At 34.8% G+C, this 14,619-nt stretch overlaps 1 protein-coding gene across 6 annotated transcripts in view; it reads right to left on the reverse strand.

Moving 5' to 3' along the window:
• The window catches only part of LOC125225173 (myosin-IIIb-like), an 86,074-nt gene extending 73,468 nt beyond the window's left edge, over positions 1-12,606 (reverse strand). For 3 of the 6 annotated variants that reach the window (XM_048128753.1, XM_048128751.1, XM_048128754.1), the window contains exon 1: positions 12,392-12,604. The gene's annotated coding sequence lies outside the window, so the exon portion shown is untranslated. Of the gene's footprint in view, positions 1-12,391 lie in introns of all 6 variants that reach the window. The other 3 variants (XM_048128752.1, XM_048128750.1, XR_007176961.1) reach the window with 2 other exon arrangements.
• Positions 12,607-14,619: the final 2,013 nt, after the last annotated feature.

The raw sequence follows: 14,619 nt of genomic DNA on the forward strand, positions 1-14,619 counted from the left end.
CACTGTCCTATGGAACATTTGGGAATCACTCTAGTTTTTAAGTTTATTACGAATAAATATTTTGATTGATTGATTGATTGATTGATTGATAAAATACCGGTTGAAAACGGTGACTTGCCTATTATTTTCAGTGACAATTTTCTGAATTCGAACGCGTAGTTATTTTAATTATTGAGCCACAAATACAGCTCTAAAAATTTAGTAAAAAGTTGTCATTAAGTAGTAGGTACTTAATGTGAGTGAGTTTAGAAAAATGTCCCACTTTGTCGATTGCTATTAAAGCCGCTGTGTCAGTTTATTCATATGAAGGTACAAGCAAATCGCGCCTTTATGGTTAGCGACAAAGTGGAACGTTTTACTAAATACTATTACATATACTTGGACTCTACAGTCCAAGTATATGTAATAGTATTTAGTAAAACGTTCCACTGTGTTTGTGCTTGTACCTTCATATGAATAAACTGACACAGCGGCTTTAATAGCAATCGACAAAGTGGGACGTTTTTCTAAACTCACTCACATATATTTTATTCTCGCACAACCGGCATGGAATTCCAAGACGACGATGCACTCCGCTGGTGCTCTAACGGCAATTATCTTTACGCAATACGTGCAGTATGTGCACCGATGCACTCGACCACCATACCGCGGTGTACATACGTCGTTTGTAATTAGTGAGCAACTAAGCACAAGGTCAGATCAGTCTAGTTACACTGTTACACTTATGTGCTGTAAATGTTGATTGATCGTGGTAACGTTGCGCATAACATAACGCATCTTTCTTTTCTTTTCTTTATTTTAACGTATCTTTGGTGCCCGTGTAAGAAATGCCGACGTCATCACTCATCAGTGAATATGGTACTTAGTTTGTGCAGAGAACTACCATAGGTATTTCTCGCAACCCCTTAGTTGCTAAGAGTGGCACTGAGTAGTTTTATGTGCTCTGCCTACCCCTTTATGGGAATACAGGCGTGATTATATGTATGTTTGCGTGTATGAATGCAATATTAGTTGTCAAAGCGGACCCCAGGCTCTCATGAGCCGTGGCCAATGCCGGGATAACGCAAGGAGGATGATGACTTGATGAGTCTATAACATCAAAATCGCTGACAACATAGCTTGGTCAGACTTCGAGTTTTTAAACTAGAGATCATGTCATGACTCATGACTCATGTCATGAATTCGTTATGAATTGTAACCACTTGAGCAAAAACAGAGTTTTTTTAGGAGCCTACTATTCCGTATTTCTAACTTATTATAATAACCTAAATTAGCGCAAGGCTAATTCATCTGTTCTGTATATAGAGGTAACGACATGTACCTACTTACCTATTTTGATAAGGGAACATACATAAATAAATTTATGTAGTACACTACTTTGTAAATCAAATAACACGGACCAGTTTTGATAAACATGCAGTTTTGCTTAAAGATAATAGTATTTTATACAATCGTGATATAATACATAGCTTTTCAGTCGAGTACCATGTTTAGGCCACGAAGCTTGCTGAGTGGCCTAATAGTACGGTACGAGAGTGAAAAGCTTAATTATATCACTATATTGTATACATAGCTGGGCATTAACTCGTTAATCCGTTAATCGTTAATTAACGAAGTTAACATTTTGATTAACGGATTAACTTTTAAGTTAACTTTAAAAAATGTTAACGGATTCGTTAACTTCCGTTAAATTTACCCTAGTCCGTTAATCGTTAATCTAGTACGGCAGGCGCCAGCGGCGCAGCGAAAACCACGTTGTGGACGCTACTAAAATAACCTGAAGTACTGCAAATTGATCGATTTACCGCCAAATCTTAGATTTCACCGATGTTAATTGTTAAAAATACGAAATCATATATAAACTAGTATTGTTCTCTTCGCTTCACTTTTACCAACGCTGATTCAGTGAATCCTAGGTTTTTACCATTTAGATTGTGTCAGAGCCGCTAATTGGAGCACAATTTATGACCACATTCACTTCAAATAGTTATTTGTTATACAAGAGTGCAAAGTTGTATTTTAACGCCGAGTGTGGAATTGAAAAACGAGCAAGCTTAAGGACTCTATTGTTGAACCACGAGCGAAGCGAGTGGTTCGAGAATAGAATTCTGAGCTTGCGAGTTTTTCAACACACGAGAAGTAAAATACATTTGCACTCGTGTGTAACACAAAACTTTTCCCCTCACTATAGCGAGGAAAGTACAACGCAAAATACGCGTTTATCACTGCTTCCAGTCGTTTCACAGGTGGTAAAACATCTTGATCACTAGATTAACCCACTTTTATCAATTTTAAAGCATAAAATTTGCCTTTATTCAAGGTCATATTACTTTATCCACTAGTGGATAAAATGCGTTTTTAGCCGCTGGTATTAAAGGACAAAACACGTGTTTCCGAGCTAGTAAGGGAAAAACGATATTTGTTAACATTTCGGGCTTTAACCTACTGACAACAGGGATGTCTGGAGAGGTTTTGGTGTAGGTACTGTACATACAGTAACATAATACAATATAATGGATTATTGATGCCATTAAAATTCAATTTTTATCACGTGTTAACGGATTATCGATTAACTTTAACTTCCGTTAAATTTGTCGAAATGTATCGCTTTAACGATTAACGAAGTTAACTTTTTTTGTAACGGATTAACGATTATCGAAGTTAACTATATGATTAACGGTGCCCAGCTATGATTGTATACAATACTTTTTCTACGAGTCATCATCTTCATAATCAATGGACGGAAATATCATCATTCAAGTTAAAATTAATGTTAATAGCGTCGTACACCGTTGTATCAACATCGAATTACCTAGCAACCAATTGTTTGTAACAACCGTCTCTGATTGGCCGATAACGCGACAGATAAAAAAAATGTGTTTCAGATGAAAGAAAAATTTGCCAGGTATCGCAAATTAGTATAGAAATTGTATGAAGTTCTATTTTTGAAATTATTACAGTTAACTATAATGAAGTAAAGTCAACTATAATGAGATATGGGTCATTCTACTTTTTAGTGCAGGTTTTTGTGTCCCCCAGACAAAAAAATGTCGATCTGCCATTTTCTTAATGAAATAAAAAAAAATTGCGCAACACATGAAACTTCCGTAATATTTCCTTAACTTCTGTTAACATTTATATTTGAATATTTTGCCTATTTTAAGATAATTTAGGGTAACATAGTGGAATTTTATGGTAACATAGTTGTTTTCCATAGTATTGCAAAGTGTCCCCGACCCAATACGCGGACTAACTTAACCAAAAAAAGTATTCTTCTTACAGTGTAGTCCTATGCTTCAAAAATTTATTAAGTTTATTTAATATGTTTGCGTTTTTTATGTAGGCCCCATATATTTTTAAAAGCTTTATTTTTTTTCAAAATAATTACATTAAGTTTTGTCCCTAAGGAAGAAGTGAAATACGGTACTACTGTGTTACTAGTATTTTCTCAAAAAAATCGTTAGATGTCACTGTACCGTCACTGGTCGGCTCGATTGGGCATTACAAGAGCGGGGTGGAGGGGAATGGCAGTAAGCCGCGTGCCGCCACTCAATCGCCGCCATATTGTGAATCAAGACGCGTGTGTTTATTTGGTGTGCACTTTGTTACCCGGCGAAAAGGTAAGTTTCAGAACTTTTACGTTATGTTTTAACTATTGATACGTGGCATTTATGTCACTGAATTGTATTCTTTGTTGGATTTGCAAATTATATGGTAATTTCGTAAATATCAGGTAGCATCATGTTATTTTACAACTGTGTTACCGGCCCACTTTGTTACGCTGTGGTAACGCAGTTGTAAAAATGGTAACGCAGTTGTAAGTATACTCTGTCACTGATTCTTTCTAATTTTATTTAAGTTGATTTTTTCGTATCGACCTAATATTGGTTTATATTTTAACAATTTCACATTTGTTTGCTGACTTACATTAATTACTGACGGTAAAATTAGTACTGTAATGCCATGTTTTTATCTTTTACAGAAGATCATGTCGCTAACACTAGCCGAAAAACAACGTCGGTACCGAAACAAGCGAAAATTAGACCCTGTTAAAGATGAGGAAGCAAAAAAAAGGCTCTAGACAGGTACCACAATACAAAACGCCTCGTCAAAGACTTAGTTTAACATCATAAAATTTATGTTTTACAGAGGTGTAAATGATACTGGTAAACTTTTTAAAGCGGTCGAAACAGACACTAGTTGTGAACCTTATGATAACATTGTTGAAGTGGTTTCTGCACCGAAAAAGATTTTTAAAGGGAAACGCGAATACTACGAATTCCCTAATCCTCTGGAAGTGTTTGAACAATGACTGCAATTATTTATTAATTTTTAAGTAATCCAACCTGCATAAGTGCTGTGATTTTGGTAAAACGGATATAATAGTAGGATTAAATTATTATCTTCAACCTTTGTGGTAACTAAGAGACTGATTAGCTATTTTTGTAGAGAAGAGAATTGTCTATTGAAACAACTTTGTTACTGTTGCACAACTGTGTTACCATTATGTCCTTATTTCTAATTATAGGTTTTTCAATTTGAGTTGTACAATTGGCATAATAAGCTACATTACAGATATATCAGATGCAAGATAGTATTTTTTAATGTCAACGTTAAATACGTTGTTAAGATATTTTTACGTATATACATTTTATGTCAAGATAAAATTTTTAAAACCCATTTTTGAGTCGCACTAAAAAGAAATGCCATCGGAACTGCCATAGAGTATCCAACACTGAAAAGTTAGCACGTATAGTTTAGTCTGTGGTGTCCTCATTGACAGATTACTGTCGACGAGTAGAAAAACAACTTAGTAACATTACGTTACGACTAAAGATAAGGGCCTGTTTAAAAATCGAATTCCTATGCTAATTCGTATTTATATAATTATGTAAATACATAACCGTATTTGGAAAAACATTGATTACGAATTGAGTTCGTTCGATAAATTTCTCAGGAAATATTTCAGTAAGTATACTTACGTAATTATGTATTTGGAATGTTTAAGAGATCTTCCGCTTTTCATACAAAAGCAATACATTTTGCTAAGTTAAAAATATTTTTTTAACGATGTTAATATGGTTAATATGGTGTGCCTAAATACACTGTGCTTTCTTTCATTTCCGTTAAATCCGACAGGTCGTCAGGCTGGCTCATTTACAGAAGCTAACTGGTAAAGGTATCGCTTTTTGTTAATTACAAAAATAATTATTTTACATAATTGTATTTGACACAAAAAATCATCCCTTAGGGTTAAAAGCAATAAAAATTGGTTGTACCACTTGTAGCTTATCCAAAGAGGAAAAAAGGCACTACATATGTATGAAAATGAGATTAGTAACCCATTACGATGCCATGTTAACTCTGTAATTAAGGGCTCTATTTGGATATCACATCATAATCTTCACGTATACAACTAATAAAAAGTAAAAGTATACATATTGGGTTGGCACAAAAGTAATGACACACTCTACAAAACTCTATACATTTCCTTTCTTAAGTTAATTGTTTTCGATAATATTCTAGTATGTTGTAGAACATTCTAGGTACTTCTAATGTGAGGGTATATAAAGCCGCCCTCGTGATTGGTTTAGTTAGATTGAAATAAAATGGACGAGCGACAAGTTCAAACACTTTACTTATACGAGTACTTGTTAGGCCACAGTGCGCGGGCTGCGGCTGACAATATCAACACTGCATTGGGCGCTGGAAGTACAAGCCATGCCACGGTGTCCAGATGGTTTGACCGTTTTAAATCAGGAGACAGGAGCCTTGAAAGTCAGTCACGCTCAGGGCGACCACCTGCATTCAATGATGACGATTTACGCCGCGAACTACAGTCGAATCCTGATGCTACTACTCGTGAATTAGCGGAAGCACTTAACTGCAGTCACCACGCTGTGGAATACCATCTGCATGAGCTTGGGTATCGAAAAGTTTTGGCTCGATGGGTACCGCACATCCTTACCGACGCCAGTCGTGCAGTCCGTGTCGCCATCTGTCAATCACTTTTGCTGCGACTCCGGCGTAAAGAGTTTTTGACTGATCTGGTTACGGGAGATGAATCATGGATTTATTATGAGAACGATACACGTCGTGATTTTTGGCTGCCTCGAGAAGAAACGCCACCAACTCAACCGAAGCTGAGTCAAAAGAACCGCTTAAAAGTTTTGCTTTGTTGTTTCTGGGACTCGCAAGGCATGCTGTTTCATGAACTATTACACAATGAAACTGTAAACGCTAACAAATATTCAACACTGCTCACCGAACTATCTTCTGCTATCAAAGAAAAAACGACGAAGACGAGTCACTGTAATTTTACTACATGATAACGCTCGACCTCATGTCGCATCTACCGTTCGCCAACAGCTGCAGAACTTGGGCTGGGAGACGATACCCCACCCACCTTATTCTCAAGACCTCGCACCATCAGATTTTCATTTGTTTAGAGCCCTGAAACGATATTTGCGGGGTAAACAATTCAATGATTTCCATGATGTATAGGTGGAGTTGAACAACTTTTTCGAGGCACAGCCATCAGAGTTCTGGGCGAAAGGCATCCAAACTTTGCCGGATCGTTGGCAAGAAGTCATAGATGCTAATGGTGATTACATCATCGACTAAGCTTTTTGTATTGTAATAATAATAAAAAATATAAAACGTAAACCAAGTGTCTCATTACTTTTGTGCCAACACAATACTTATATGGATATAATTTACAGGATACAAATGTGTGTAAGAAGATGCGATGGTAACTATGTATAGGTACAGTCAACCAATTGGAACCCTAGGCCACTGTAGAACTATGTCATAGTGATGTTATAAATCAGATTGTAAGAAATCTCTAACTGCTTGTCATTTTGACATGGTTGTAGAGTGGCCTTGGGTTCCAATTGGTTGACTGTATAAGAGTATTATTTCCTTATAGCAGTCGGAGTACATTCAAATACCGTCATGTAATAAGGATATAGGTAAACAATAATATTTTTCAAGAAGTACTGGTATAATATATACATAAAAGGTAACACTGGTTCTACATAACACTGTGACATTTCAGTAATTTTTTTTTTTTTTTAGACAAAAATAAATTTTATTGTCTTCGGTTACCGCGATAGTTACTCATGAAATAAAACTATGGAAACGGATTAAATCGATTAAAATACATCCCGACGTTTCGAACTCTTTACAGCATTCGTGCTCAACGGGTGACTGAAGAAAAAACGTCGAAACGTCGGGATGTATTTTAAATTCATTATACGCGATTTAATCCGTTTCCATAGTTTTATTTCAAAAATAAATTTTATTAATCTAATATATTTGTTTATGTTAATCTAATTGTAATCTAATTTGTATTAATCTAATATATTTGTTATGTATGTATTGTGTTTGTGGGATGGGAGGGATCATTTTCCCTAAATGGCGATGACGTATAATTTAAAATGTTCTTCGTCAATTTTGACGTGGGAGTAAGATGCTTATCAGTTTTATCACATACTATTATATAAGTATGTGAAATTTAATGATACTTTAAGGGTAATTAATTAACATCTTACACAAACTTATACAAAGGTGGTTTTGCTAACTAATAATAATACTATTGGTATGAAATGAAATCAGAAACTTGAGAAAGTAAGAAAAACAGATTTAAATTGTTTTTCCATAACTATCGTGAGCAGCTCTATGAATTATTTATCTCAAGGTAAAAGTGTCTAAATGCAAATTTAGCGAAATCGCTTAGGGCACGGGCTCTTGGCCCTTCGGCCCAAGAAAGCCTGTTTTGAACCGGTGCAATAAACTCTCTGCAAGTCTGCATGCTCTCGTGTTTCTTTGCAAAACACTACCATGACTAATAAAAGCCGTAAATCTGCTGCCATGCATTTTATCCAATAAGCAGTAGGTATATTATTGACCTACTACTAGTCAGGGACCAAACGACCTCTTTTACAAAAAGTCGTCGACATCTCTTCTAAATACCTAAAACAGGTATGGATGTGTTCCTCGTTATCTCCAGATTACGAATTGACCTGTTTTAGTTTAAGGAGGGGGGGACGGGTTGAGAAAAAGGGGGAGAAAGATGGCGGCCGACCATCATAGATATTTATTCACATCTCGAGTCCTATGGCACCAATCTGTTCGTGCAAGGTGTCGTTTGAAAGCTTATTAAACCTACTTTAATTGTTTTTAAATAACTATACTCATAAAAGTAACCGTTTACGAAATATTTGAAAATATGTGTTTTTTTATCGCGCATTAATTGCACAAGTACTAGAAAAAATGCGTCTAACTCAATAAACAATAACTTTACCGCAATTGATGTTATTATAAAATTTTCGCGTCTATTCATGCTCTTTTTAAAAATATAAGTTTCATTGGTATATGATAATATATAACCATGTAATTACGAATTTGGTTTAGCAGGAGTCACTCTGCCCGGTCGCAGAAATGGGCGCTGACCGTAGTAAAGTATTCAATATTTTTGAGGTCCTATTTTACGGATCCATATGCGAGAGGTATCGTTTCAAAGCTAATTAAACCTACTATATTTTTTTATAAATAACTATAATCATAAAGGTAGCTGTTTAGAAAATATTTGAAAATATGTGTTTTATAGACCATGAGTTGCACAAGTACCTACTGGTAAAAAAGGCTTCTTAATCAATAAACAACAACTTTCCGGAATTGATGTTAGTATAAGATTTACGCGGAATTTTGTGTGCTTTCTAATAACATAAGTTTTATTGGTGTATGATATTATATAACCAAGTAATTACAAATATGGTTAAGTAGGGGCCACAGCGCCCGGCCACGTATGGATGCTGACCGTCGCCAAATTTTCTATATTTTTCAGATACTATTTTATTTAACAGGAATCTTTTGAAAGCATATTATGCGTACTATCATTGGTTCTCAATAATTTTAGTTGTAACTGTAGTATAGCTAACAAAATATTTGAAAATATGCATTGGAACCGATGTGAGTAAAACATGCTTCTAGCTCAATGAATTATATTTTTTCCGCAATTGATATAATAACAAAATAAACGGCGAAATGTATGACCTTTTCAAATAATAAGTTTTGTCAGTATTGCATAAAGAATTAATGTTAATTTATCCATCATACTCACTGCGCACCGTCATATACATGGATGACCATTTTCGTTGCCGTTTTCATAATTTTTAAGATTGTATCTTGGTGCATGACCAATAAACAATAACTTTACCGCAAATAATGTTATGATAAGATTTACAGGACATTTCATATGCTTTCTAAAAATATAAGTTTTATTGATGTATGATATTATACAACCAAGTAATTACGAATTTGGTTTAGCAGGTGTCACTGCACCCCCGTGACGTAAATAGGTGCTAACCGTCGCCTAATTTTATGTATTTCTCAGATCCTATTTTAGCGATCAATTTGTGAGAGGTATCATTTGATTTTTTTGCCGGTCTGGCGCAGTCGGTAGTGACCCTGCCTGCTGCGCCGCGGTCCCGGGTTCGAATCCCGGTAAGGGCATTTATTTGTGTGATGAGCACAGATATTTGTTCCTGAGTCATGGATGTTTTCTATGTATATAAGTATTTATATATTATATATATCGTTGTCTGAGTACCCACAACACAAGCCTTCTAGAGCTTACCTTGGGCCTCAGTCAATCTGTGTAAGAATGTCCTATAATATTTATTTATTTATTTATTTATTTAAAGCATATTATGCGTACTATCGTTACTTTTTAATAATTTTAGTCGTAATTGTAGAAGTTTACAAAATATTTGACAATATGTGTATTTTTACTGTATATGAATAGCATTCGCACTGATACGAGTGAAACATGCTTCTAGCTCAATAAATTATATTTTTCCGCAATTGATATAATAACGAAATGAACCGCAAAATGTATGGCCTTTACAAAAAATGAGTTTTGTTAGATTTGCTTAAACAATTAATGTTAATTTGTCCACCATACCCACTGCGCACGGTCAATCGTCATAAAAACGGATGTCCCCCGCCGTTGCCTTAATTTCTTCATCATTTTACAGATTTTATTTTACTGATCAATTAAGTATATAAGTAAATTCGATACGTGATAGATTATATTTATTATGAATATACGATTAGTGAAATAAAATCTGAAAAATCATGAAAAAAGGCAACGACGGTGGACATCCATTTATATGATGGTGCGCAGTAGGTGAGCTGAACAAATTCAAATAAATTGTTTATGCAATACAAACCAAACTTATTTTTTGTGTAAGTCATACATTTTCCGTTTATTTTGTTATTATTTCAATTGCGGAAAACTATAATTTATTGAGCTAGAAGCGTGTCTTATCAATGCCAATGCTATTCATGCACAGTAAAATACACATATTACTAATCAAATATTTTGTAAACTTCTACAGTTTCGACTTGAAATATTAGAAATAAAGATAGTACGCATAATATGCTTTCAAATGATACCTCTCACAAATTTATCAGTAAAATAGGATCTGAGTAACGTAGAAAATTTGGCGACGTCAGTCAGCACCCAATATCGTGACAGGGCGCAGTGACACCTGCTAAACCAAATTCGTAATTACTTGGTCATATATTATCATACACCAATAAAACTTATATTTTTAGAAAGCGCATGAAATTTCGCGTAAATTTTATAATAACATTAATTGCGGTAAAGTTATGGTTTATTAAGTTAGAAGCATTTTTTATCTGTATATGTGCAACTCGTGCTCGAAAAAAAAACTCATGTTTTCAAATATTTTGTAAACAGCTACCTTTATAACTATAGTTATTCAAAAATAATTATAGTAGGTTTAATTTTCTTTCAAATGATACCTCTTACATATGGATCCGTAAAATAAGAACTTAAAAATATTGAATACTTTACTACGGTCAGCGCTCATTTTTATGCGACCAGCGGAGTGACCACTACGAAACAAAATTCGTAATTTAATGGTTATATTATCACTTACCAATAAAACTTATATTTTTAGAAAGCTCATGAATAGTCGCGTAAATTTTATAATAACATCAATTGCGGTAACGTTATTGTTTATTGACTTAGAAGCATTTTTTACCAGTACTTGTGCGATTCATGCTCGATAAAAAACACATATTTTCAAATATTATGTAAACAGCTACTTTTAATACTATAGTTATGTGTAAACAATTATAGTAGGTTTAATTATCTTTCAAACGATACCTCTCACATATGGATCCGTAAAATAAGACCTCAAAAATATTGAATACTTTACTACGGTCAGCGCCCGTTTATGCGACCTGGAGGATAACCCCTGCCAAACAAAATTCTTAATTATATGGTTATATATTATCATATACCAATGAAACTTATATTTTTAGAAAGAGCATGAATAGACGCAAAAATTTTATAATAACATCAATTGCGGTAAAGTTATTGTTTATTGAGTTAGACGCATTTTTTACTAGTACTTGTGCAATTCATGCGCGATAAAAAAACATATATTTTCAAATATTTCCTAAACGGTTACTTTTATGAGCATAGTTATTGGAAAACAATTAAAGTAGGTTTAATAAGCTTTCAAATGACACATCGCACGAACAGATTGGTGCCATAGGACTCGAGATGTGAATAAATATCTATGATGGTACTAGTACTACTTGAATTGTTGGTATGACATAAATTATAAACCACGATTTGCTGTGCGGAAAATTTGTTTTTTTTTTCCGAGAGGCTTAAAATTAATAATTAAAAAGTAACTCACTTTTAGTAGTAGTACCTACATAGTAGTAGTAACTCTTTATTGTACAAAAACACATTAAAAAATAGCATACATTGAGATGGAAAGTACAAAGGCGACTTATCCCTTTGAGGGATCTCTTCCAGTTAACATTTGAGTAAATGAGAGAAAAAACGAAGAGGGTAACAAATTCCGCAATTTGTACAACAAGGTACCATAAAGACAATGGGTAAATAATATATAGATAATTAATTAATAAATAAATACACATATAGTTAGTTATAAGATAAACCCTAACTATATCAAACAAAAAGGAATGTGAAAGGTACACTAGCTAAAGAGTTGACAAGGAACACAAAATATATACAAAGCAACAAGGCAAATTAGTTAGTCAGATAACCATAGCTTCTTTAACCTCTCCTTGAGCGACTTTTGTCATATTTCTGCATGAAACACGGCTAGGATTATTCTTATATGTATATTCGTTAAAGGTTTCTGCAATAATAACAATTCTTAGCCTTCAAGAGCAACGACTGTACTGTACGTTATGTTTTCTCAATAAATTATTTGTATTCCTAAAAAAAAAGTCATTATCGTAAAAACGCCTCAGTGCTCTGATATCGAATATCATTGGTATACTTACCTATATAGTTTAATAACAAACATCAACTTACCCGCCAATGCAAAAAATCCGGAACCCACTTCTCCCAAATCAATACCCAAACAGAACCAAACGTCCAATTTTCACAAAATCACAATTTTCCAAAGTCCAACGTTTTCCCGTATATTTTTATTACAAGTTTCAATGTTTTGCCGGCATGGCGCGCGGAGCGAGCGTACGACGCGATCGGAGGCACATGTGAAATCAGCTGTGGCCGCAACCGACTAACGGTGCGCCCCTCCCCGCGATAGCTTGAGATAAGATACGGTTCTGTTCCAATAGGTGCGATGACATTGGCTTGAACCTAAAAGCAATTTGGTGACCTGTGCAATGTTTCAGCGTTGAACAATTCATCTAAGATAATCAGAACAAGGGACAGATAATGGTCGAACATTTTTTTTTAATACTTAAGTAATCTTTTTAAAACAGAGTGAGAGTGGAGAGTGGGTGTCGTAGAAGGCGACTATGGGATATGGGTTAAATTGTGGCGATAGGCTGGCAGCCTGTCACTGCAATGTCACAGTTTCGTTTTCCTTCAACCCCTTATTTGCCAAGAGTGGCACTAAAGCTTTAGTAGTTTTATGTGCTCTGCCTACCCCTTTATGGGATACAGGCGTGATTGTATGTATGTGTTTAAAACAGCAGTTCCAAATTAGCAAACGCACGCAAAATACAAGACTCATGCAATATTTGAATTGCCATATCATAATCCCAATTAGTGACTTATCACAAGGAATTCTTTAGAGTTATCATGACGTTATGATCTTCGAAAAATCGCGAGACTCACAAAAAAGATGGAAAAAAAGAGGGCAAGTAACTATCGTATGTAAGGTACAGCGGGGTAAATCTCGACTGGGGGGCAAATGTAGCTGGTCCATTTTTTCCGTGTTTTACAATGTTTGCATTATTAAATAGAGCGTCCACCGGTTATATATAAGTATGGTAGGCGTGTTCAGTGGATACATGTCGAACTCATCATCATAGTGTAATGATAGAAAAAATGGATCAGTTACAATTGCCCCCAGTCGAGATTTGCCCCGCTGTACCTTACCTACAATTTATCTTAAGTGCGTATCTAGTGCATTTATGTATGTGACATTATTACGAAACAGACTTACATTCTTATTGCGTTCATGTCGTTGATAACTTGATAAGATTATTTATATTAAGTATAGTTCACGTGAATCCAATCGAAAGTGAAGAATTAGGCAAAAGTTGTAGAGTTCAAATTAAAGAAAGTAACTTGAAACTGGCATGAAGAGGGCTTCTGTCCGGCTTTGGGGTTGAAAATTAATGTAGGTCTTCTCTACAAAAATAGCTAATCAGTCTCTTAGTTACCACAAAGGTTGAAGATAATAATTTAATCCTACTATTATATCCGTTTTACCAAAATCACAGCACTTATGCAGGTTGGATTACTTAAAAATTAATAAATAATTGCAGTCATTGTTCAAACACTTCCAGAGGATTAGGGAATTCGTAGTATTCGCGTTTCCCTTTAAAAATCTTTTTCGGTGCAGAAACCACTTCAACAATGTTATCATAAGGTTCACAACTAGTGTCTGTTTCGACCGCTTTAAAAAGTTTACCAGTATCATTTACACCTCTGTAAAACATAAATTTTATGATGTTAAACTAAGTCTTTGACGAGGCGTTTTGTATTGTGGTACCTGTCTAGAGCCTTTTTTTGCTTCCTCATCTTTAACAGGGTCTAATTTTCGCTTGTTTCGGTACCGACGTTGTTTTTCGGCTAGTGTTAGCGACATGATCTTCTGTAAAAGATAAAAACATGGCATTACAGTACTAATTTTACCGTCAGTAATTAATGTAAGTCAGCAAACAAATGTGAAATTGTTAAAATATAAACCAATATTAGGTCGATACGAAAAAATCAACTTAAATAAAATTAGAAAGAATCAGTGACAGAGTATACTTACAACTGCGTTACCATTTTTACAACTGCGTTACCACAGCGTAACAAAGTGGGCCGGTAACACAGTTGTAAAATAACATGATGCTACCTGATATTTACGAAATTACCATATAATTTGCAAATCCAACAAAGAATACAATTCAGTGACATAAATGCCACGTATCAATAGTTAAAACATAACGTAAAAGTTCTGAAACTTACCTTTTCGCCGGGTAACAAAGTGCACACCAAATAAACACACGCGTCTTGATTCACAATATGGCGGCGATTGAGTGGCGGCACGCGGCTTACTGCCATTCCCCTCCACC

Source organism: Leguminivora glycinivorella, chromosome 4, assembly GCF_023078275.1.
Source record: "Leguminivora glycinivorella isolate SPB_JAAS2020 chromosome 4, LegGlyc_1.1, whole genome shotgun sequence".
In the NCBI taxonomy this organism is placed as follows: domain Eukaryota; kingdom Metazoa; phylum Arthropoda; class Insecta; order Lepidoptera; family Tortricidae; genus Leguminivora; species Leguminivora glycinivorella.